Source organism: Pan paniscus, chromosome 5 (genome assembly GCF_029289425.2).
Source record: "Pan paniscus chromosome 5, NHGRI_mPanPan1-v2.0_pri, whole genome shotgun sequence".
In the NCBI taxonomy this organism is placed as follows: domain Eukaryota; kingdom Metazoa; phylum Chordata; class Mammalia; order Primates; family Hominidae; genus Pan; species Pan paniscus.
The window spans coordinates 102,691,854-102,716,155 of NC_073254.2; the positions used below are offsets into that span (position 1 = coordinate 102,691,854).

The 24,302-nt window shown below is 37.3% G+C and overlaps 1 protein-coding gene across 1 annotated transcript in view; it reads right to left on the reverse strand.

Moving 5' to 3' along the window:
• Window positions 1-585: 585 nt before the first annotated feature.
• Window positions 586-24,302, reverse strand: part of UBE3D (ubiquitin protein ligase E3D) — a 474,449-nt gene continuing 450,732 nt past the window's right edge. Inside the window, exon 17 of the mRNA XM_063605398.1 lies at window positions 586-854. The gene's annotated coding sequence lies outside the window, so the exon portion shown is untranslated. The remainder of the gene's footprint in view (window positions 855-24,302) is intronic.

Below are 24,302 nucleotides of genomic sequence, written 5' to 3' on the forward strand. Positions count from 1 at the left end.
TCTGGAAGCTATCCAAATACCCATTAACAAGAGTTTCAATAAACTGTGGCATAATCACAGACACATTAAATATCAATGGAAATTAATGAACCAAGCAACATGTAACACATGAATGAATCCTATTATGAAAATGAAGAGTGGAAGAGCAAATCCAAGAAGATCCATACATTTTGAACTAAGCAAAATATTTTTAGGACTACACACACATACACACAAACACAATAATGTTTCTTTAAGGCATAATAAGGATAAAAATAAAATTCAAATAATAGCTACTCCAAAGGCAGGTTTTTAAAAATGGAGTAGGGAGGAACATATATGTGTATATTTGTTATTAATAACTTTCTAGTTCTTGATTCAGGCAGTGAATTCATATAACTTCATCATATTGTCAATGAATATATAAAATTAAATAAATAAAATAAATGATGGCCAGGAGTAAGCAATGATGGCAAGTATGTTATGAGCCAAAAATTATGATTGGTCTTGTTTGGTGCCTAATGTCAAAAATAAATTATAATAATAATTATAACAACAATAATAATATAAATAAATTTAATTTCATTTACAAGTTCCATCCTACCAAGCCAGTAGGAAATTTAATCTTAGGTATTTGGAGGATTCCCCTCCCCACTATCCTTCAAAGGTCCTTGGGGATTTAACAAGAACAAAAGCACTGGAGGACACCCCTGCAGACTCACAGCCATTATGTTATTACTGAGATTCCCATTTTCCAAGCTCCATGTGGTTCTTCTATCTCCATGTTAGCCTTTGTAGTCTATAAGCAATTTCTTCTTTTACTCTGTGACACAATCCTTCCCAGAGTCAAGTGAGTATGAAGGCTTTGCTATCTTCTAGGAATTGAACAATAGAAAAACAATAGAACAAATTAAAAATTAATATCTCAAAAAATTGCCCTAGACACCACTAAAAAGAAAATGCATTCTCTATTATATTTACTCACCTGTGAGACAGGTTTAGCAAGGCTACAACTTCTTCTCCCATTTCAGATTTTCCAGGCCAGGTATATTTTATTCTTCTGAATAAATTAAGAAGATTCCCATTTGCTATACCATGAAACATTTGCTTTGCCTCTAAGCCCAATTCTTTGGTGATTGAACTTGAAGAAAAATTTAATTACAATTTTGTATGTAACCTTGTTTACTTCCCAAACCAGAAACTGTTGCAATAAATGAGAAAATGAGTAAAGGCTTAGAAAGCAAATTAAGAAAGCTGTCATAGCAAGTGGGAAATGGGCCCTTTGGCAAATTGTTTTTATTGCTTTTTTTCTATTTATCTGAACATGGGGTTTATTTGTATTATATCGCCAAATGAAGCAGCTGAGTCTAGTTCAAGTTTATTACTAATATTATCATTCATTAATAATAAATGTATAAGTCAAATAAGTATTTCATAATATTTGCATGATCCAAACTGTGAACTACATTACAGCTATTTGATGAAGGATGATCCTGGGTCAACTTGCTAAAAATCAACACTGTGGTTGCCCTTATAACATAACTTCTTTTTCTCTCTCTGACATATTTTCCTTACAACGATTAATGAGCTTTTCTATTTTTGTCTTTTCCATGTTTAACTTGCAAAGAGAAAAAAACATCTAAGTTGATACATCTGAGTGTCAGGTAGGGAGGAGCTGCTGAGCAGAGAGAAAGGGGTTTTAAGTAGAGAAATAAATTTGCAGGGCAGCTGCTGAAAAAGAATCATCTAAACCATAAGACAGAAGAGCTCTCCCCAAAAGGGAACAAGCAGAAAAGGAGAAAATAGGGAGACAACCACTTTCCAAGATACAGTCATACAGGAAAACTTTCTTTCATTTACCCAAGTATTAATATAAGACATCAGTTTTCCAGCCTAGAACACAAGATTAATAATAAATACAGATTTTTTTCTGTCTTCATTATTACAGACATTTTTTTCCCTGTCTCAAGCTGATAAAGAAAAATCAAAGAGTAAATCCGGATAAGAAAGGCATTTCTTGGATTAAAGCTAAACACTTGAAGAACATAGATTTAAACAGTTGAAGAAATAGATTTTAAACGTTTGAATAAACATAAGCACAAAGGATATGTTTTTTGAAATCTTTGTGGGCAACTACAATTTTTTCATAAGTGTGAAAAATTATATTGCAAACAATAGGCTTGGCTTGTTTAATGACATAATGTGCTCTAATGAGATATATATGCAAATAATAATAGTTATTAATAATCTCAAATATTATTATTATTAATATAGATAATAGTGTTTATTGTCAGTCTTTATTTTGGTAGGATTACTGCCCTGATCTTTTATACCATTTTTAAATGGTGTTTAATACTTGGATTAATTAAAAAGGAAGGCAAACACATCCTAACAGTTGACCAATAATGTGTCTCAACTTGTTTCAAGTCCTCTTGCATGCCCAAGCCTCTCTTTTAGAAGTAACAAACCATTTTAAAATCTATAAATACAAACTGATGATTCTCTTTCTTTTTATGTCCACTGACAAGTGTGTGAGGTCCATGAGATTTTGTTTCATTCATCATGCATTTTATGAATGTAAGAGAGGCCTACAGAGTTCTAAGTTCTCCTGGTGCAACTTTGCCTCTCCTGACTTCAATATCACCTCACTTACTACCACAAATGGCATAAGTGTCTTATGATTAGAACTGATCATACACTTTCCCAGAAGAAATCATTCGAAGGAAACTCATCATGCCTCACAACTTTATTTATCTCAGGCAGTGCTAGAAGTCCAAACTTCTCAGATCATCCTTCATTATCCACACTTTGTCCCTTCATAGAGCTATGTCAATCCCTATTCCAAAATCTCTTTTGACCTCCCAAACTTTTGCACTGTATTCTCAGAAATACACTCTTATAATTCTTCTCTAGCTCTTCCCTAGATTTTTTTTTTTTTTTTTTTAGACAGGGTCTCACTTTGTCACCCAGGCTGGAGTGCAGTGATGCAATTACAGCTCGTTGCAGCCTTGAACTCCGAGGCTCAAGCGATCTTCCCATCTCAGCCTCCTGAATAGCTGGGACTACTGGCACGTTTCACCACACCCAGCTAATTTTTATATATTTTTTGTAGAGATGGGGTTTTGCCATGTTGCCCAGGCTTATCTCAACTCCTGCACTCACGTGATTCTCCCACCTCAGCGTCCCAAAGTGCTGGGATTACAGGTGTGAGCCACGACATTCAGCCCCAAAACTCCTGACCTTTAAAGCACTTTCCATCATACTGTACCCCTGGGTACCATTCTTTATTATCATCACCATCAACCTTTGGATGGCTCTTTCTCATTTATCATTCCCTCCACTATCATTTCTTTCATCATTCTTAGTGAGTTCCCTATTCATATCAATATCCACTTAACACTCTTCTTGTTCCTTAACTCACTTTCAACAATTTATTTTCTCCTCCTCACTGTAGCAATCCAATCCCAAGGCTACGTCTTAGAAATTTCAGTATCAGTACTCATTGCACCACTTCCAAAATCTTCAAACAGCCTATACTTTACCAATTCCTGTCTTTCCAGATCATCTATTTCAACATCCCAACTCCAAAGGTAGTTGGTTCTCCAGTCCATTGGCAAATTTTTAAAACTTTCTCATTCCCTTTATATTCTCACTGCTCCCAGCTTGGTTTCCATTAATCATCACTGTAATCATCCCATTGAATGTACTCTAAACTCTTCTCCTCATCTTCTTCTATGACATTCTTACTAGGAAAAGGAAACAAACTCAGTGCTAGTTAAACCCAACTCCACACCAAATCTCCATCTGCTCTCTAACAGACTAATTTTCCTGCGATACAATACACAATCATTACTAACTACTATTCAATTCATGATCCAGATCTCAAAGAACACTCCCAAGTGCCCAAGCAATACTGCCACACTTCTCTTGTATTACTGTTCTCTCATTTCACAAAAGAACATTTTGTATTTCTCCTCTCTCCAATATCTGTCCCACTCATTATCAAATAATCATCTCAATTCTTATTCCTTGAGAAAATAGAAGGAATCAGATGAGAATATCTTAAATTTACATTCTGAAACTACCGGCAATTCTTCTGGCTTTTGTCACAATATACCAAGCTTATTTCTGCCCCTTATTTCTTCTGTCCAGAAAGTTATTCCCTCAGATATTTACTATGACTTGCTCCTTAACATGATGTAAGCCTCTGTTCAATTGTCAATTTCTCAGAGAGATGCTCCCTGATGACCCCATCAAAAATGTACATATCCATGATTCTATTTCTTATGGAGCATTATTTCCTTTATAGCCTTTATTACTATGTAAAGCTATGTTGCATATATGTTTATTGTTTGTTTTTGTCTTTCCTTCCAGAATGAAAACAGAAGACTTGCTGATCTTGTGTATAAAGCACCTGAAACAGTGTATGACATATAGGTGCTTCAATATCTACTTTTGAACAATTAATTAAAATCAATCATTAAAAATATAATGAAAGATTCTCAAAACCTCTACACTAAAAACACCTTTGTGAGACAGAATAAACATTTGTGTAAAAAGAGAGATACACTATGTTCACTGATGAGAAGACTCTATATTTTTAAGATGTTGACTGTCCCCAAATTGATTCATAGGTTCAGCATAGTCCAGTCAAAATCCAAGCAAGCTTTTTATATAGAAATTGACAACCTAATTTTACAATTTACATGAAAATGCAAAAGATATGTAATAGTAAAACAATTTGGAAAAAAATTAAGTTGGTGGACTTATGTTACCTGATTTCAAGGTTTGCTATAAGCTACGTTAATCAAGATAGTGTGGCATTGATATAGAATTAGAAAAGTAGATCAATGAAACAGATGAGAGAATCTAGAAAGAGGCACATACATATACAATCAATTTTCAACAGAGGCAAAAATACCCTATGAGTAAGTGAAATTCTTTCTAATTAATGGTGGTGGAGCAACCATATACCCACTTGGGGAAAAAAATAAACATGGCCTCTAACTCACGGTATGTACAGAATTTAATTTGAGTTGGGTTATAGATTTGAAATATGAACTGTGAAGCTTCTAAAAGAAAATATAGGAGCGTATCTTCACAACCTTAGGGTAGGAAAAATTTCTTAGCACACAGAAAGCACTAATTACAAAAAACTGATAAATTAGACCTAATTGAAATAAAAGTTTTCTAATTATCAAAAGATATATTAATATTAAGAAAATGAATAAGACACACACTAGGGGAATATAGTCACAAAACCTATGAATAAAAAGCAACTGATATCAGGATATATAAAAATATATAACTCAGTAATAAAAAGACAACCCAATTCAAAATGAAAAAAATACTTGCACAGATACTTCTCAAAGGAAGAACCAAATGGCTATAAGAACATGGAAAAGTACTTGACATTATTACTCATTGAAAAAATGCAAATTATAAGAATAAGATGTTATTGAACACCCACAAGAATGGTAAAAATTTAAAAGACTGACAATATAAAAGTATGCAAAGAATGTAGAGAAACAAGAACTCGTATAACATTGCTGATAGAACTGTAAAATTTGGCCATGGCTTTGGAAAAAGATTTGGCAGTAGTTTTATTAAGTAAAATACTTTAACTTATATGTACTATATGACACTGCAATTCCACTTCTAGATATTTACCCAAGAGATATAAAAACAAATATCCCCATGAAACTTGCACATGAATGTTCACAGCAACATCATTCACAGTAGGCAAAAACTGGAAACAATCCAAATCTCCTTCAACATAAAAATTGATATACAAATTGTGGTGTATTTATTTAATGGGATAATACTTAGCAATAGAAAGGAATAAACTACCAGTACATGCAGTGACGTGGATATACTTTTTAAAATGCTGAGCTAAGGAAGTTAGTGTATTAGCTAGGGTTCTACAGGGAAACAGAACCAATAGGAGATATAGAACCAACGGGATATATATGGGAGATTATGGTCTATTGGCTCATATGATTATGGAGGCCAAGAAGTCCTAGCATCTGCCGTCTGTGAGCTGGAGACCTGGGAAAGCCAGTGGTATAATTCCGGCCAAGTCCAAAGGCCTGAAAACCAGAGGAGACAATGGTGTAAATCTCAGTCAAAGGGCAGGAGAAGATGAAATGAGATGTTCCAGCTCAAGTAGTTGGGCAGAAAAAAAAGGGGGTAAATTCTTCCTGGCTCCACCTTTTGTTCTATTCTGGCTCTCAATGGATTGGATGATGGCTACTCACACTAGGAAGAACAATCTCCTTTACTGAGCCCACCTATTCAAATGTTAATCTCATCCAGAAACATCCTCACAGACACACCCAGAAATAATATTTAATCTGGGCACCCCATGGCCCATTCAAGTTGACACATGAAACTAACCATTATAGTCAGATTTTTTTTAAGTACATGTGGTAGGATTCTATTTATATAAATGTTCTAGTTACCTATTGTGAAACAGGCCATCCAAAACTTAATGGTTTAAACAAACATTATCCATTTTGGCCTCAAATCTGCAATTCGAACAAAGATTCATGAGAGTGGTTCATCTCAGCTCCATACAGTATCTGCCAGGCAGCTCTACTGAGACTGTCAGAACTATTAATACTTCCAACATAGCTCACTCATATGGCTGGAAAATTAGTGTTGGGTGTTGACTGGAAACTCAGCCAGGGCTGTTGGCTAGGGCTTCAGTTTCTTTCCTCACGGGTTTCTCTATGGGGTACTTGGACTTCCTCACAGTATGCCAGTTGGGCTTTAAGAGAGAGTATCCCAAGATTCAGGAAGCAGAAGCTGCTAGTTTCTTAAAGCACAGGCCTGAAAACTGGCACAGCATAACTTTGACTGTATTCCATTAGTTAAGCTCTTACTGTATATTCAAAGCTAGGGGACGTAGATCCCACTTTGTGATGGAAGGAATGTCAATGAGTGTATGGGGGTGCTGAGCGCCTGTAATCCCAGCACTTTGGGAGGCTGAGGTGGGCGGATCACCTGAGGTCAGGAGTTTGAGACCAGCCTGGCCAACACGGTGAAACCCCATCTCTACTAAAAATACAGAAATTAGCCAGGTGTGGTGGCACACACCTGTAGTCCCAGCTACTCAGGGAGACTGAGACAGGAGAATCACTTGAACCCGGGAGGAGAAGGTTGCAGTGAACCGAGATCGTGGCACTGCACTTCAGCCTAGGCAACAGAGCAAGACTCTGTTTAAAAAAAAAAGTGTATGGGCATCTTCAATCTCCCACACTGTAGTACTATACTACAGAAAGCGAATCTATATTGATAGGAATCAGAACAGCATTTGCCTTGAGGGAGGGAAAGTGGCAGGGCTTGACTGGCAAAGAAGATAAGGGAAATTTCTTGGGTGGTAAAGATGTTCTATATCTTAATTAGGTGGTGGTTACAGTAGTGTATAAATATGTAAAAATTCAAACTGTGAAACTAAAGATCTGTGCACTTCACTGTGTAAATTATATCTCAATTTTTAAAATAACTATTAAAATTACTAGGAAATAGATCCCTTCTAAGGAAATAGATTTATACTAAATTGAAGTTTAGGAGTCAGTAAGCTCTGAGTTCTGTTGAAAACTCTTCTGATTTTGGTTTTCAAACAATTACTCTAGCAAAAGAAATTAGGGAATAATGTCTCTTAAATTAGGATAAAAGCCATCTTTTGGTCAAACAAGGTCACAACCCAAAATTGTCAAAAAAATAAGATCAACTTTTTATTCAGCATAAGTGTTAAAATGATATACATCCAAATTTGATGGTTTTTAATATACTTTTTACAGTCTAGTTTTGAGAACACTGAGAAAAGAAATCTTAGCTAAAACAATTTAAAAACCACTTTCTGAAGTGTATTTCTTTGGTGCCATCAGATTAAGAACAGTATTTGACATCCTGAACTTGGTGCCCCTCATGAGTTTTAGGCAATATGAGTTCCTCAAGGGCTTCTTAAAAATCACAAAGGAATTACTGTACTTTTAAGCATATTTTATTGTCTTTCAATTATTAGTAATTGTTGCTTCCTATATAGTCCTAAAGACAATTCCTTTAAAAAAAATCTATTCACCAGAATATTCCCATTTTTTCAGGAATTCTGGATAAAGAAAGAAAATAGCATAACAGAACTTAAATTATAAACATTATTATTGATGACAGTTTACTTCAGTTGCAACACTAAACTAGTATCTATGTTTGCTAAGGACTTCAGCTGGAAGCTTTATGCCCTGAGCCATAATCCTAGCAATTGACTCTTATTGAACAAGATTTCTTCATGTGAGGCTGCCCTCCAAGTAGGCCATCTCAGTGGTGAAGCAGTTGGTGTTGGTGAGTTAGCTATTGACTGTCTTCCAGGGTATTCCCAGTTGAAACAATGCTTGGGACTCTCTATGACTCCGTCTTACCTCTGTTCCAGCCTCACTGCTCTTCAAGTGATCTTCCCCCAAATCTAAGTTCCTGGCCATTAAATGTCATAGGTAAATTTATGATTCTCTTCCTAATTAGGGAGAAATTACTCTTGGCTGCCTTCCAACTCTTTTCTTTTATCTGTGTTTTCAGGTACACCCTTATTAGATAATGCTACCCAGCACAGCTGCAGCTTCAGCAAGAACTGCCATGTGCATTTGATCAGTCTGTTTCTTATTCTGGAACCTGTATTTGCATCTGATGCCACACAAGCCCAAAGCATGGGATGTGTGGAAAGGGTCAGTCATCAGGATGGGGGGACTTGAAGTCTCCTCCTTTTTGGAAATCCTTTTCCCCTAACTACTAGGCAGCCAGTAACTTTAGGACTACTTCATGGATGTCCAAGTGTTCTAATGCCTCTCTTCCACCATGTCTGCTTTCTTCTAAAGTAAATTACCTTCCAAATGATCTCTTTTCTCTCCTCATACCACTATCCCAATCAAAGTTCCCAGATCCTCAACATAATTAACTAAATAAATCTCTCTGAAGTAGAACGATTGATAGGCCCAGACATCACAGCAATAATTATGGAAATTGATTCCTACTAAGTGGAAAAGTGTTAAAAGTAGGGTAGGTAATTTTTAGCACAAGCCACCTGTTCTATGCCTATTCTGAGATCCCGTCCTAGAATTTACCTGTTTTTCCCTCATTCTATTGTCCTATCAAAAGAATAAGGTTCTTCTGTGACTTGAAAGCCCATTCAGAAACTTGCTAGTCAATGTTACAATGAGTTGAGAGTTGTTGTTTGAGGGGAAGTGGGATGGTATAGTGCTTTTTTTTTTGTTTGCATTAGGTTATTATGGAGTTCCAGATGAGCTAGGATACTCAGTCTTTCTGCACTGGCTTATCCTTTCCGTTTAAAAAATATCAAAATATTTTTATACCAGTTATTAAACAGTCACTACCCACAACCCCTTGAAGGAACTTCCTGTTTCCCCAGAGCCCTGAAGCTGCCCAGGCTCTGGCAATTCAAGGGTTAATGTCCGGCATGTCACAGTGAGGGGCCTCAGAGGCCCTGCTGCAGCACTGTGATGGGTGTCCATTCTTTCTTTTATTATTATTATACTTTAAGTTCTAGGGTACATGTGCACAACATGCAGGTTTGTTACATATGTATACATGTGCCGTGTTGGTGTGCTGCACCCATTAACTCATCATTTACATTAGGTATATCTCCTAATGCTATCCCTCCCCCCTCCCCCCACCCGACAACAGGCCCCAGTGTGTGATGTTCCCCACCCTGTGTCCAAGTGTTCTCATTGTTCAATTTCCACCTATGAGTGAGAATATGTGGTGCAAACTATCACAAGGGTGTCCATTCTAATTGGGTGATGCCCACACAACACCAGTTGATTATAATGTAAGCAGATGAGACCACAAATTAGAAACTTTGTTATGTTAACCATTTGCTCATACAGAGTGCACTCTGAGTTAGCTGTTATCAATGGTCAATTGATAATTTAAACACAACAAAACACATTAAATGCTTTTCTATTTTACTGTATAATGCATTATATGATTTTCAGTAAGTTCAAGTTTTTAACTATGCTTTTAGGCTAGTATTAAAGATGAGTAATACAAACCAACCTACTATTACTTCCCAATACTTAAGATAAGCTGTACCCAAGGGAAAATAGGAGAATAAACAAGAATCAGGCATTTCCTTACGCTAGGCTCTGTTATCTCATTAAATTCCCATGAAAACCCTCCATCATTATTCCCATTTTACAGATGGGCAAGTTAATACCCAAAACTGTATCTAATATCACACAACTCTCTAAGCACTACCACATGAATGACTTATTATGTCCCCCTCCAAAAACACTGTGAGAAAGTGTGAATGTGCCCATTTTATTTTAGGAAACTAAGACTCAGGGAGGTTAAGTAGCTTGCTCAGACTTACTCCAGTCTCCCTCTTCCTGGGAATATGAACTTGATAGTGTGAAAATTGCACTATTTCAGACATATATTCAACTCAAACTATCTCTCCTTCTTCAAGGCTCCTGTGTGCTTCCTTCTACCCTCCTATCCTCTGTAACCTTGGCATCCATCTTTATCAGAGCCTTATAGTCTGTCTACACACACACACACACACACAGTACACACACACCGCTTCTCCTTTCCTCACTACAGCAGGACTTTCATTACTTCAATTTTAAAAGATCTCAAGAGTCTTTTCTTTTGTTTTAGGACTAAGTGTCCCTTTTTCTTGCTCACAGGGCAGTGAGAGGAGTTCAGTGTTTTGAGGCTTAATGTGCGCTGGGAAAGGAAGCCTGTTCTTACAAGTCTGCAAACTATTCTTCCCCTTGTCTGGGCAAACAAATTAATCTAATCATGAAAGAGTGTTAAGAGGGGGAGGGAAGGAGAAAAATGGGAGGGGAGTGGCAAAAAGGGGGAGGAAGGACAACAAAGTTGAGGAGGGAAGAAGCAAGAATAAAGACTTAAAACAGAGATTGCCATGGAAGAAGAAAGAAGGTTTCCCATCATTAAGGGGTATTCTTTCAGAAGAAAACTACTTTGGATGTAAAATAAGCCCTCCTACTGATAAACTATTTGACTTCATCCAATCTCCATGGGTCCCATCCAAATTAATTTCATTCCTTTGTCAGGCTCCTCCCCTCTTTAGTTCCTGACTCCATCTGTCCTCTCTGAAGAATTGCTGGGCACTCCAGCTTCACACCTTTCTTCCTGACTGCTTTGGGCTTCCAAGACCAATCTCTCACACAAAGGCAGCTCATCCAAGGACATAGGGAGAGAGAACTAAACGGCAAGGGCCATCCTTAATGCTTCAGAGAAAACCCCAAACAAATGGAAAATGCCAAGCTTGTTTTAAATAGAAAGCTATCCCTGTAATTCTTAATTCTATAATTACCATGCTATGTCGCTCTGGCAATGAATCTCTCCACTTACACTTTTCTCCAGAAAACTCTGCTTTTAAGGAAGTATTTACATATGTCAAATAATCTAGTAAATAAAATTTGTATGTAATGCAAACCAGTTACATAGTTAGCCTTCCCTAAACAACAGAACCAGCTTCGGAGATTTAGCTCCACAGGGGATCATTGAAATCGTCTAGTTAATAACCTCCTTGTCCGGGGCCCAAAGGGCCAGAATGAATTTCCCCGCTTCACTACACAGTTAGTGGCCACGCTAAGAATAGAAGCCAGGTCTGAGTTCTGGTCCAGTGACCTGATCTCCTTTATTGTAAAATTGGAAGGTTGATAAAGCCAGAAAGGGCTTACATTTAGAACACTGTGAAACAGTCTTATATTTATAATAAGCCCTCAACTATAAACATGTGACCACTTTTCAAATTCCAGTTTTCTTTCCCTTCCAGCACTCAGGTTTTGTATTAAGAAATAAAAGCTGTTCTTCATCTAAATTCAGCAGTCATTGAAAGGGAAATATGCTGCCTCAGAAATCATACACAATATGCTTTATAGTCACTTCTACATGTTCAGAATCATCCATTCTTCTGATTTATGCTTGATATTGTTCTTTTCCATTACTATGGACTACTATGGATAATTGTGTGTTGCCTAAATTTTTAAAAACCAGTAACAACTTCATCAAATGTGTTTTTACAGTTTTCCCAAAATATTGATTGTAATTTAAGAATGGCTTTATGTGTGTTCCCACTGAATTTTCTTCATTTCAGATTTTAAAATTGTGTAGCCATAAGCCTACACTATCTTGCTTCTTCTACCTTGTTTACACTTCACTCCTTTTCTCCTTTACCGATTTTTCTTCTGCCAAATAAATGTGAATGTACTTCCAAGTCTTTGCTTTTAAGCCACTCTTCATACTTTGGCCAACAAAAGTTCCAACTTTTTGCCCCTTTGAAAAGAAATCATTTCCTATATGTGTTCCCCTCCCACAAACTCAGCAACTCATAATTACCCAGGATTCCTTCTCCTTTGTTGACATTAATTAGTTATACAATCTCAAGATTCTGCCTTCCATTTAATTTCAATTTAAGTTAACTTAACAAATATTTTCTACCCCTTACTTTATGTAGAGTGCTGTACTAGGCTCTGTGTGGGATAAAAATGAGCAAGTTGTATTCCCTCTTCTCAAGACAGTACTTGTCAACCAGGAATGTCTTCTCCAAAAAGATAAATGGAGCTGATAAAGTGTCAACTTTAAAGGGGTATTTTAAGGATTAGATGAACTAATGTGTGTAGTTCCTAGCATATGCTAAATCCTTAGTATAAATTACCTGATATTATGTTACTTTTCTAGTATTACCAAATCATTGCTTTGATCCTCTCCAGTCCTAACATGCTGACAAAAGTATATACAGTACAAGGCTAAATGTGCTAAGAGCAACAGAAGACCTAGCAGACACCATTTTAAACTAGTGGTTACATATCCCACGTAATGAGACATACCAATGTAATTTAACTCCTGATATGATGCACCGAGAGGGCACCTCACGTTTGAGATATCCATGCCATAAATGTATAATCTGAATCAAATCAGGAGAAAACATGAATGAACCCAGATAAAGAGACATTCTACAAAATAACTGTCAAGACTCTTCAAAAGTAGTAAGATTATGAAAGACAAAGAAAGACTGGGAAGCTGTCTCTGATTGAAGAAAATCAAAGAAGCATGCCAGCTAAATGCAACATGTGATTCTGGACCAGATAAAGGACATTAGTGAGAAAATTGTTAGGATCTCAATCAAGTCTGTAGATTAGTTAATGGTATTGTAGCAATATTAATTTCCTGGTCTGGATCACTATGCTATGGCTATTCAAGTTATTAAGATTTGAAGACAGTGAGCAAACAGTATGTGCAATTTTTTTACTATGTTTGCATTGTTTGAAAGTCTGAAATTATTTCAAAATAAAGGTTTTTGTTAAAATAACAGGAGTCATATAAAGTATAGGCAGAAGACAAAGGAGAGAGAATCTTTCCTCAAGTCATAAGTCAAAGGGAGGGGATGAGGGAGGATAGCAGAAAGATTTTTGGGGATGGAAGCATTTGAGGCGGTCAATATTGAGAAAAGATATTCTAGGCAAAGAAAAGAACAGAATTAAAAGCAGCAAATAACAAGGTACGTTTTGGATATAAGTCATCACGTTCCTTAGGAGCTCAGTGTCTTTGAAAGGGAAGTAGTGTGAGACAACAGTGAGAGGTGGATGTTTCTGTGTCTCTGTGGTAGGCTGAATAAGGCACTTCTCCACAAAATGTCCGTATCCTCATCCCCACAACTTGACAATATGATACCTAACATGACATAAAAGACTTTGCAGATGGGATTCAGTGAAGACCTCGAGATGGGGAGACAATCCTGGATGAGCCAGGTGGGCACAAAGTAATCACAAGGGTCCTTATACAAGAGAGGCAGGAAGATCACAAGGCAGAAGGAGGAGATGGGACAAAAGGAGCAAAGGTTGGAGTAATGCGCTTTGAAGATGGAGGAAGAGGCCATGAGCCTAGAAATGCAGACAGTCTCCAGAAGCTGAGAAACACTAGGAAGCAGTCCTGCCAATGCCATGATTTTTGACCCTGACCTCCATAACTCTAAGAGAAGAGATTAGTGTTACTTTAAGACTCTGAGTTTGTTGTCATTTTTTACAGCAGCAATCAGCAACAAATACAGTCTCTCTACCTGACTTTGGTCTGAAATTCATTTCAATTTCACCTCTATCTGGGCTAGGGCTACAGTCTCCTACCTGTTCCCTCTGCTTCTATTCTCCATTCCTCCTTTCTGTGAAAGGTTGTCAGATTTATTTTTCTCATGCCCTGGACTGATCATGTCATTCCTCTAAACCAAAGCTCTTAGGCATCCACAGTAGCTGCTAAAATGAATCCACACTTACTATCCTGGCATTTAAGAACCTCCACAATCTGGCCTCAGAGTGAATTTCCATCTTTATCTGTAATTCTCTGCAGCATTACCTTTTCATCTAGGCAAGCAGATTTAGTCGCAGTCTCCAGGGTTCTCCTTCTGTATTTCAGAATGCCAGCTTTGAAGGTCCAGGTCACTCTTCCCCCTTCTTCCACATGCCAGTTCATAGTGATTTCCCACTCTGCTGAACTCTTAGAGACTTTAATGACTGTGTGGTCTGAAATCTCATGTCATCTGTTCTTAGAGTCCAGAGTGCCTGAGAATTGACACACAGGAAATCAACCTAGACTGGATGGGATTGCCATCTAAAGATATGATTCAGAATTTTATGTGTGACCCTGGGAAGCAGATTTAGAAAGTACTCAAGTCAATTAAGGTGTATAAATTGGAATTTTGGGAGCAAAACTAAAACTAATAGAGAAAAAAATGTTCCAGACAACATGATCTAATGGCTAAAGGCCCTATGCTTTCTGGCGTCAAAATCCTGGATCTATTACTGAGTAGTTTTATTCCTACAGCTGAGATTATTATTGATTAAAATAACTGACTATACCTGCTCAGGCTGTTATTATAAGTTCATCTTCTGATTATAGTAATTTTCACATATAGCTCTTCCTATGAAGAGAGAATCTACTGGCATGAACTGTGGTTCTCATTGTAAATTGGCATTTAGTTTCATACATCAGTCTCTTATGAATTTGGTTATTAAATTGATCACTAAGGCTAAGTCCAAAATCACTAAATCAAGTGAAGGAACTAAAGCAATTTGTTGCATTGCTCTGGCCAGTGAAAGAACTTTACACTATCTGCCTCTGAATTATTTAGACTGTCTGTAATGATCAAATTCACCAGATTATTGCTCAACCTTCTACTGTAATTTGCATAGATAGCCTCCATGTGAACCTGGCATTGTCCCTGGAAGTGCCAGGCAGCTGCTCCATTGAAAACAATAACAGCTGTGAAGCTTAAATCACTTCATGTTTCAGTAAGATGACAACAGCATGGCATACAAGCAGCAGACTGAAAATTCTTTTCAGATAATGCTGCTGAAAACACAGAACAGAAAAAATCACACAATACAGTTGTGTGCTTTAAATTCCACAGTTAGAGAAGCCAGGGCCTCCCTCAGAGACCCTAGGTGACTCATGGTTTTATAGTGTTGTCTAGAGCATGCTACCTTAGCACACACATTGAATCCCCTAACTCTCATTCCTAAATAAAATGCAAGAGAACTAAGAAGCACTCAGTACAAGTCATAATTTCCTTCATATTCTGGTGGGAAGTCACAGTAATTAATGTAGCTATAAACACTCCTTGATGAAGCCCCTTTATGTTATTTTTAGTCAAATTCTCTCTTTGGCAAGTGATTACAGAATTACATAAAGTCCCAAACCCCAACAAACATATCTAGCAAAAATAAATAAATAAATAAATAAATAAATAAATAAATAAATAAATAAAATAAAACAAACATCCTTTGTTTCTTTGCACAGTTCCTCATTGCACCATGGTAGTATATATCACTACAAATTAGTACAACCAATCATATAAAATCAAACTCATAAAAACTCAGACTTCAGAAAGGGGGATGCTAAACTCAGAAGACTTCAGATTACCAGAAATTCAGAGAAAGTGGAAGTTGACAATTTCAACAAGTTTTCTAGCTGACCTTTAAATGATTTTGATGAAGAAAAGGGCAGGCCACTTGAGTAGGAGAAATAAATGCTCACCTATGTCAAAATATTTGGCAGGCACTGGGCTGGGCCCTCTGGCCTGAATGAATCTCAAGTCACCTGTCAGAGGACCCGCATTTCTATTACTTTTGGATTTGAAAATAAGAGACCCATGTTTAAAATCAAATATTCCAGCCAGGGCAATACCTCCCTTTGTGCCATCAGGATCCTTTTCAAAAATCTGATCTAAAACTCTTCCTCTGATCAAGAACAATAAGTGGTTTTCCTGCTTAAAAGCGACCAATTGATTTCCATTGTCTCCAGCATGAAATCCTAATATTTCTTAACATAGTCCTTCCCACTGTGGTCTTGACACATCTTTTCTTCTCTCATTTTTTAAGCTGCAATTAACAGCTATTTTTTATTACAAAAGTAATATGTGGTTATTATAGTTACATTAGAAACACAAAAAAGCGTAAATACTGAAATAAAAATAAACACCCAGAGATAACCATTATTAATCATATTTAATTTTATGTCCTGACAGTTGCTTTTCGCTATATAGGTATACATTCTCTCTATGCCCTTTTCTTTCACTTTTTTTTTTTTTTTTCTATATCAGTTCTTTGCTCTAAGCATATTTTCATGAGTATTTTCACTCCCATTACTTAGAAATTAATTAGAAAGGGATCATAATGAAACCATTTTAGTTTACAAGTTATTAAAGATAGCTATAGGAAGATAATACATGTTATGTTAACCAACATTTTCTACTATGTTTTCTAATTTTTTCTTTCTTCCATTTATTCAGGGGTGTTTATTGCCTTTCCTAAGCACATTGTTACAGCAATATTTGGGGAGTGGGGGCTACATCAAATTCTTGATGTCTGAGCTTCCAAAACCTTAATATTTGAGGACCTTATAACATAAAGCTTATACCACAAAGTGTGGATCTAGAAGAATATGTTAGTAGAGTTTGCCCAGGACTGTCCTGGCTTAACATATTAAAGTCCCATGTCTCAAGAACACCCTTAATTCTGGCAAATTGGGACAGTGGATCAACTTAGCAAAAGCCAGCTCTTTGTGTTCCCTGTTGAGATAAATATTCTACATTCCTGTAGGGAAAGAGTCTTAGAAGGCAAGTCCTTGAGGCAGGGCTCTCCTTCTGTATTTCAGAATGCCAGCTTTGAAGGTCCAGGTCACTCTTCCCCATTCTTCCACATGCCAGTTCATAGTAATTTCCCTCTCTGCTGAACTCTTAGAGACTTTAATGACTGTGTGGTCTGAAACCACATGTCATCTCTTCCTGCCAGGTGTCAGCCCTGGATTGATAAGATGGATGGTGTCCAGAGCACAGTCCGTGGCTCAAGGGATAGAAAGGAAAAAATTCTGATGATCTGCATTGTTTTTTTCCCGAGAAAAAGGAAATGAGAGAGTTAGGAAGTATGAGGAAAAGTGTGGAGGAAATCATACGTAAGAGAAATATGAGAGCTGATGAGGGACAGTGTCTACAGCTGCTGGCCCTGCTGAGGGTAGGAGACCAGGCCAGTCAACACAGCTATATCATTGTCCCCAGCCATAGCCAACAACCCACAACCAGGGACTAATGCAAGTGCCCTTGAAGTGACTTGTCATCAACTCCCCAGGGCACAGTTGAACCCCTTCATTTTACAGATGAAAACACAGAAGCCTACAAGAAAAAAAAACTTACTCAAGATCATTTACTCAGTGGTAGAGTCAGGATAAAAGACCAAGATTCTATACTGTTTATGTTCACTAATTGTTTGAAACAATATAAATAAACATTATAGGACCTATTTTGGGGTTTACATAAGAAATATTTGAAAACCCTCAGGAACTCTGCAAGAGTTAAGGTTTTATTCTACTTACAAACTAACAAATGAGCCTATTACTATTTCACTGATGGCTGACAAAAGGCATGAGACTCCTGGGATGGAGACAAAAGACTTTATTACTCATAGCAAAAGCAGTGACCAGAGTTTCATGGTTGCTTGCTTCAGGTCCCCATGTGCCCCAAGTTTTATGGGGCAACACAAAGGGCTCATGATGGATGCCTGCAAAGAAAATGGGTTGTATTTACAGGAAAGGAACACTGAGCTTGGGGATTTATTGTTTTTATACTAAACAGAAGCAAGCCTACCTTTGGTCTCCAGGAAAATATTACCTCATCTTTCAAGGTTAGGTTACTCACTACAAACTCAACTCTAAGAAATGTCTCGTAAAGAGCAGACGAGACCCCGTGTTCTTGGCTGGCACACCCAGAAAGAGCATGCAGGAATACTCAGAGCCCACAGAAGAAGATTGCCTCTTCCAACATCTATCATTTAAACTAAATGGAGTAACAAACCTAAGTGGTTACAAGGTATAATATTGCCCATTAGATTTCCCATTCCTTTCCAAGATTGGGAGTTAACTCACCATATTTTAGGAAATAAAATCTTTTTCAAACACTGTGGTACTTTACAAGCACTATATGGACTCCTATAGCCATTTATTTCACTGATCAGTTTTAAAATATGGCAGTTAAACAAGGGTGATATTCCAAATATTTAACATGGACACCAGTCAATCAGAACAGAAGCTGGCTATAAACAGTGAGTATATCACACAGTTGTATCAGCTGCTAAGTTCTACTAAGACTGAACTCAGGGTTAACTTAAGATACAGGAAGTCGAACACCAAGAATCTGCTGTAGTATATAACAAATGTGCCGCATTTGCGTAGGGATAAGGCAGATATATGAATGCTTGTTAGTGATAACAGTGCTAGTCTATTTGATATAAATAAATTGGAAGTCAGTTCAGAAAATAACTTTATGGCTCAAAAAGAAAGAAATGTCGTTATTATTTTCCCCATTTTCAAATGAATACGAGGAAACCTGCATACAAAGACATTAACTTGTTTGGAAGGCCAGGGTAAAGTATGGCTTCAGCTAGAAGAAATTTCTAGGGAGCAACTATTAGAGAAAGGTCAAAGAATTCTTCAATTTAAAAAAAGGTAAAATAATTTTGGGTTATGTTTTTACAGTCTTGAGGAAGTATTATGAGTGACTAAAGCTCTGGGGACAACTAAGTGGCACTTAAGATGCTTCCTTTACATATTGTCAGTGGAGTCTGTCTGGCTAGTCTCTCCAGGAGGTAAGATATAATTGACAGTAAAAAGTTTCCCAAAGAAATTATGCTATTTTCACTCTCAATTGGAAGAAACGCTAAGGCTCATGCACGGCTCATAGCCACTCAATCAGCCACCTACAAATCCAGAAACATCTCAAGGAGAAAGCTCTTGCTTCTTTTTCCTCATCCACTCAAGGAAAATAATTTTAAGATTTGTTTCTTGGGAATCAGACCCAGATACATCTTGCCTCATGGTTCTAGAACAATTCAATGAGAAGGACACAGATGACCTCATCTGGTGACTGGAAAAACTGTAGTGCAGAAATGAAGAACTGTGAGATTCACCAAATGCCAGTTGCAAGGTAGAATGAATCTGTTGAGCTGAGTTAATTCAAATTATCTGGAGAATTGTCTCGTGTCTCTACCTCATAGATCTCGAACCACTGAGTCAGTAGATAGGACCAAGGAACAAAGTATGTCTCGTCTTCATTATACCCTTGCCACCACCCCATCACCAGTCCCAAAATGAAGAGAAGGTATATTTAGTTACCAAGTGACTAGCACCATGTGCTTCCCATGCTGTATCACTTTATTCCCACATTATGAGCTGGCTTATTGTTTGTGTTCTGCCAAAAAAAAAAAAGCATTACAGCCAAAGAAATGGAGCAATGAAAAAAATAGAAAAAAGAAGCAAAAGAACAAATCATACTCTATGAACTCTTTAGAATCTTATAATCAGAAAAGCTGAAAGGGAACTATTTTAATTTCAGCATGGGTATTTGTTTTTCTATTTAGAAATGATTTTCTTTCAAATTACAGGTCCTAACCTGTATGGGATAGGGTGAAGACTGTAATCCTTTTAGTATTTGTGGGTTCTAAGGATTTTAGCCAGCTCTGGTCATCTGCAAAGTATGGTGGTATATTAGTTTTCTGTGGCTTCCGTAAAAAATTATCACAAATTTCAAACAAATTTGTGATAATTGTGGCTTAAAACAAGAGAAATATATTCTATTACAGTTCTAGAGGCCAGAAGTCCAAAAATCAAGGTTTCAGCAGGGCTGTACTCCTTCCAAAGGCTAGAGGAGATAATCTTTTCTTGCCTTTTCTAGGAAGCTCTGATGGCTCCAAGCATTCCTTGGCTCATGGCTGTATAATTCTTATGTGTGCTTTTATCTTCACATGGCCTTCACTTCTGTGTTTGTGTCTTCTCTTATAAGGACATTGGATTTAGGGCCCATCCAGATAATCTGGGATGATCTCATCTCAAGATCCTTAATTACATCTGCAAAAACTCTTTTTCCAAATAAGGTCACATTCTTAGGTTAGGGGTTAGGACATGGATGTATTTTTTGGCAGGCCACCATTCAACCCATTACAGGTGTGGTTAGACAGACTAATTTTTTAAAGTTTCCTGCCCTTGTATTACAGCACTTATGACTAACTAAGAAGAGGCACTATGAAAATACAATAAACCATGTTAAAAAAAAAAAAACAAAACATAGGAGTAGGGTTTTGAATTTTCTTTTTTTTTTTTTCTGCTGCATCCAAGTGCCTGGCACATACTAGATGCTTAATAAATATTTTTGAATGAAGGAGAGTTCTGGAAGAAAATTAAGAGATTCTAGGAGAGGAAGCATTTGAGCTAGGTATGAATGATGGGTTGCTCATTGCTTCTGAACATGGCTACAAGGCAAGATGGGATCTCCATTCTCAATGCATAGACTAAGGAGAATAAACAGCTAGACCTGGGGAGGTGGAGAAATTTACTTGGCTATACAATTTGTCCCCGAAATATGAAGCCAGAGTCCAAATTATAATGCCCAAAAAAGCATGGCAGAAATCAAGTTTGTAATCCACTCCTGTAGATAGTCTATAGCATCATTATCTCAAGTAAAGATGCCGAGATAAATAGGTGTGATATTTTATATGAATTCATTTAGGCAGATTAAGACCCAATCAGCGGTAGTAATAGCCTTCTAGAGTAGGAACTATCAAAAATTAGGAAGCATCATGATCCCAGGCAAGAAGATGGGAGCCCAGGGCTAGGATGCAATCCTAATATGGAATGATCAGAGTGCTGTTTTTAAAGTACAGGTAATCGACAATTTTGCATCCTGGAGAAATGTAATAGAAGTTAAGAGAAGTCTGTGGGTTAGTGGGCATGCATGCCCATATGTTATCACACATACACCACTAGGATGGGGAAGGTATTATTTTATGGCTGCCCCACCCAGGATCTTAGCTTAGGAAATGTCAGAGCTGAGCCATCAGAAGGTCCTCCACGTCAGAAGGTAGGCTGGATCAGGAAAGGGCTGACATTTTTGGCAGATAAAAATATGGAAGGAAGCACAGTTCAGTCAGAGAGAATACATGATAAAGTGCACAGGGAAATGCAAAACTTGTTTCAAAAATGGTAGATAATGCATGGCTTATCTACCATTTTTTTGGGAAATGAAACTGTAAAGTTCCATAGGGTGCCAGTCCTGGATAGGGAAATGAGGAATGTTTATTTATGTACTTTGTCTCATTTAATTTTATGGCAATATTTCAGGGTTCCCTTGAGAAATTAAAGGTTAGCTGGGCTAAGTAACTTGCTCAGGTTTAACCAGCAGAATGGATAGGATTCCAATTTAGGGTTGTCTGACTTCAACTGATAGGCTCTTTCCATGGGATATAAGACCAGCTCTTTACTGCCACTTCAGAAAGTGAAAGAGGCTCCCCAGGAGTGATTAGCACAATACTGAACATGTACGTGTTTTGAAGAAGAGAAATGGATGCTATAAATAAGTACAGCTGGGAGATGACTGCAATAATCCGGGTGCAAGAAGACAAGTGTTGAACTAGAATGATAATAGTAGGAATAACATCATAAGTTTCGTTAACCAAAGTTAACATTGTATCTGTCCCAGAAGTCCACATGATACATTTAACCAGGTAGAGTTTAACTTAAAAAAATTTACTTTAATTGTTTCAGGAGGTGAGATAGAAGAATAGAAGGTGCACTTTTTTTTTTTTTTTTTTTTTTTTTTTTAGCCGGAGTCTCAACATGTGAGCCTCATTCTTGTTTTGGAAAAAAATTACTGTTTTTTTTTCTATTGATTAACATAGGGATACTTTAAAATATAAAAGAATTCAGAATTTTAAATTTCAAATGTTATGAGGGCCATTTATTAAATAATTTTGCTTCCCAAAGTAGTTTGATGATTTATGAATGACAGAGATGGTAAAGATCTCAGATGAAAAGTGTTATATCAGCTAAAAATATTTACAGTATTTTAATTTATTACAACTAAAGAACAGTGGAATGTTTTGTAATTCAGAATATAGATTGTCATTTAAAAATTTAAACCTGTTTTTATAACTTCATTTTTCTAACATTAGCTATAGAGAGAGTTGGGTAGAGCTGGCAGCTAATGAGTTACTCATACTTCACTTGACTCCAATTTCTTAACTATAAAATTACAAAACCATCACAGAATTGGAAATATGAATATTAACCACCATCTTCCAAACTCCAGGAGGAACTGTCACTAGTGAAGCCTAAATATAGACCTGCCCCAAAAGTACGAAACCCAAAGTAGGGAAAACAATGCTGGTTGGAAATATGGGTTTTGGAACTGCACTGTCCTGAGTTTGAATTCTCAGCTTTCTCTGAATAATCTATGCCCTCATCTGTAAATGGAAGACAATTATTTCTCTTTCAGGGGTTTCTGTAAGCATTAAATGTCATAATATGTAAAGTGCTTAGCAAATGTAAAATGTAAGTGCTTAGAAAAGTTCTGGGCTCATTTGAAGAGATTAATAAAGGGAGCTGTCATGATTAGAGAGATTGTTCTCCCTCTTCCATCATGTTGCTGACCTTGGAGATGCAGGGTATTTGTAGAAGCTGGTGATCACATTCTTACTGGGATTTTTTTCTAAAGCAATCAATGCAGCATCCTTCATCCCATGCATCAGTAACTCTTTTTTCATTTGTTCATGGACTATAACACCAAGTAATGTAGTACAGCTGGAAGTAAATGTTAGGTGCATTGATTGCACCTTGAGATGTGCTGGCCATGGGAGGAAGGAGCAGGAGACAGGAAGAGCTGTGAGAATGAATGGTAGATTCTGTACGCTTTTCGCACATACAATTTGACAAGGGGAAATGACAAATAGATTCAAATTATCAAGAGTGATTTCCCTCTACATATCACACAATCAGGCAGCAGAAGCAGGAACAGATTCTTTTCCAGACCAGCAGATTCACAATAGGTAAATGCCTAATGGGCATGCAGATCATATGCACTGCATGAGTTAAGGAGGTGTCTCTGAGCCCCAGGTGAATAGTGAGGGGGGTGTCAAGGGAATTCTGCACTGGAGTTGGAATATAAATGGCAGGTCTGTTGGCGTCTTCTCATTCCAAGATAAGAAAACAGAGAAAGAGCAAGCTGAGGTTAATAAAAGAATCTTAGAAATATGAAATGTTGCCAACTTAAACACAAGCAAAAGATCTGGATATATCTCTTCTCACCAAAGAAGATACATGGATAGAAAATAAGCATATAAAAAAATGGTCAACATCATATATCATTAGGGAAATGCACTGTGTAGCACTTATAGTAGCTAAAATCCAGAGAAACAAAACAAAACTGACAATATGTCAATTGCTGCTAAGGATTGGATAACAGGAACACTCATTCATTGTTGATGGGAATTCAAAATGTAATAGCGACTTGGAAGACAGTTTGGCAGTTTCTCACCTTGGGAGGCCAAGATGGGCGGATCACAAGGTCACGAGATCCAGACCATCCTGGCTAACATGGTGAAACCCCGTCTCTACTAAAAATACAAAAAATTAGCTGGGCGTGGTGGCGGGTGCCTGTAGTCCCAGCTAGTCAGGAGGCTGAGGTAGGAGAATGGCGTGAACCCGGGAGGCGGAGCTTGCAGTCAGCCGAGATTGCGCCACTGCACTCCAGCCTGGGCGACAGAGAGACTCCATCTCAAAAAAAACAAAACAAAACAAGACAGTTTGGCAGTTTCTTACAAAGCTAAACCCAGTCTTCCCATACAATCTAGCAATATACTCCTAGGTATCCTGGGTAATCACACATCCAACTGATTTGCAAACTTGTATGCACACAAGAACCTGCATGTGAAAGTTTATAGCAGCTTTATTTAAATTGCCAAAAATTG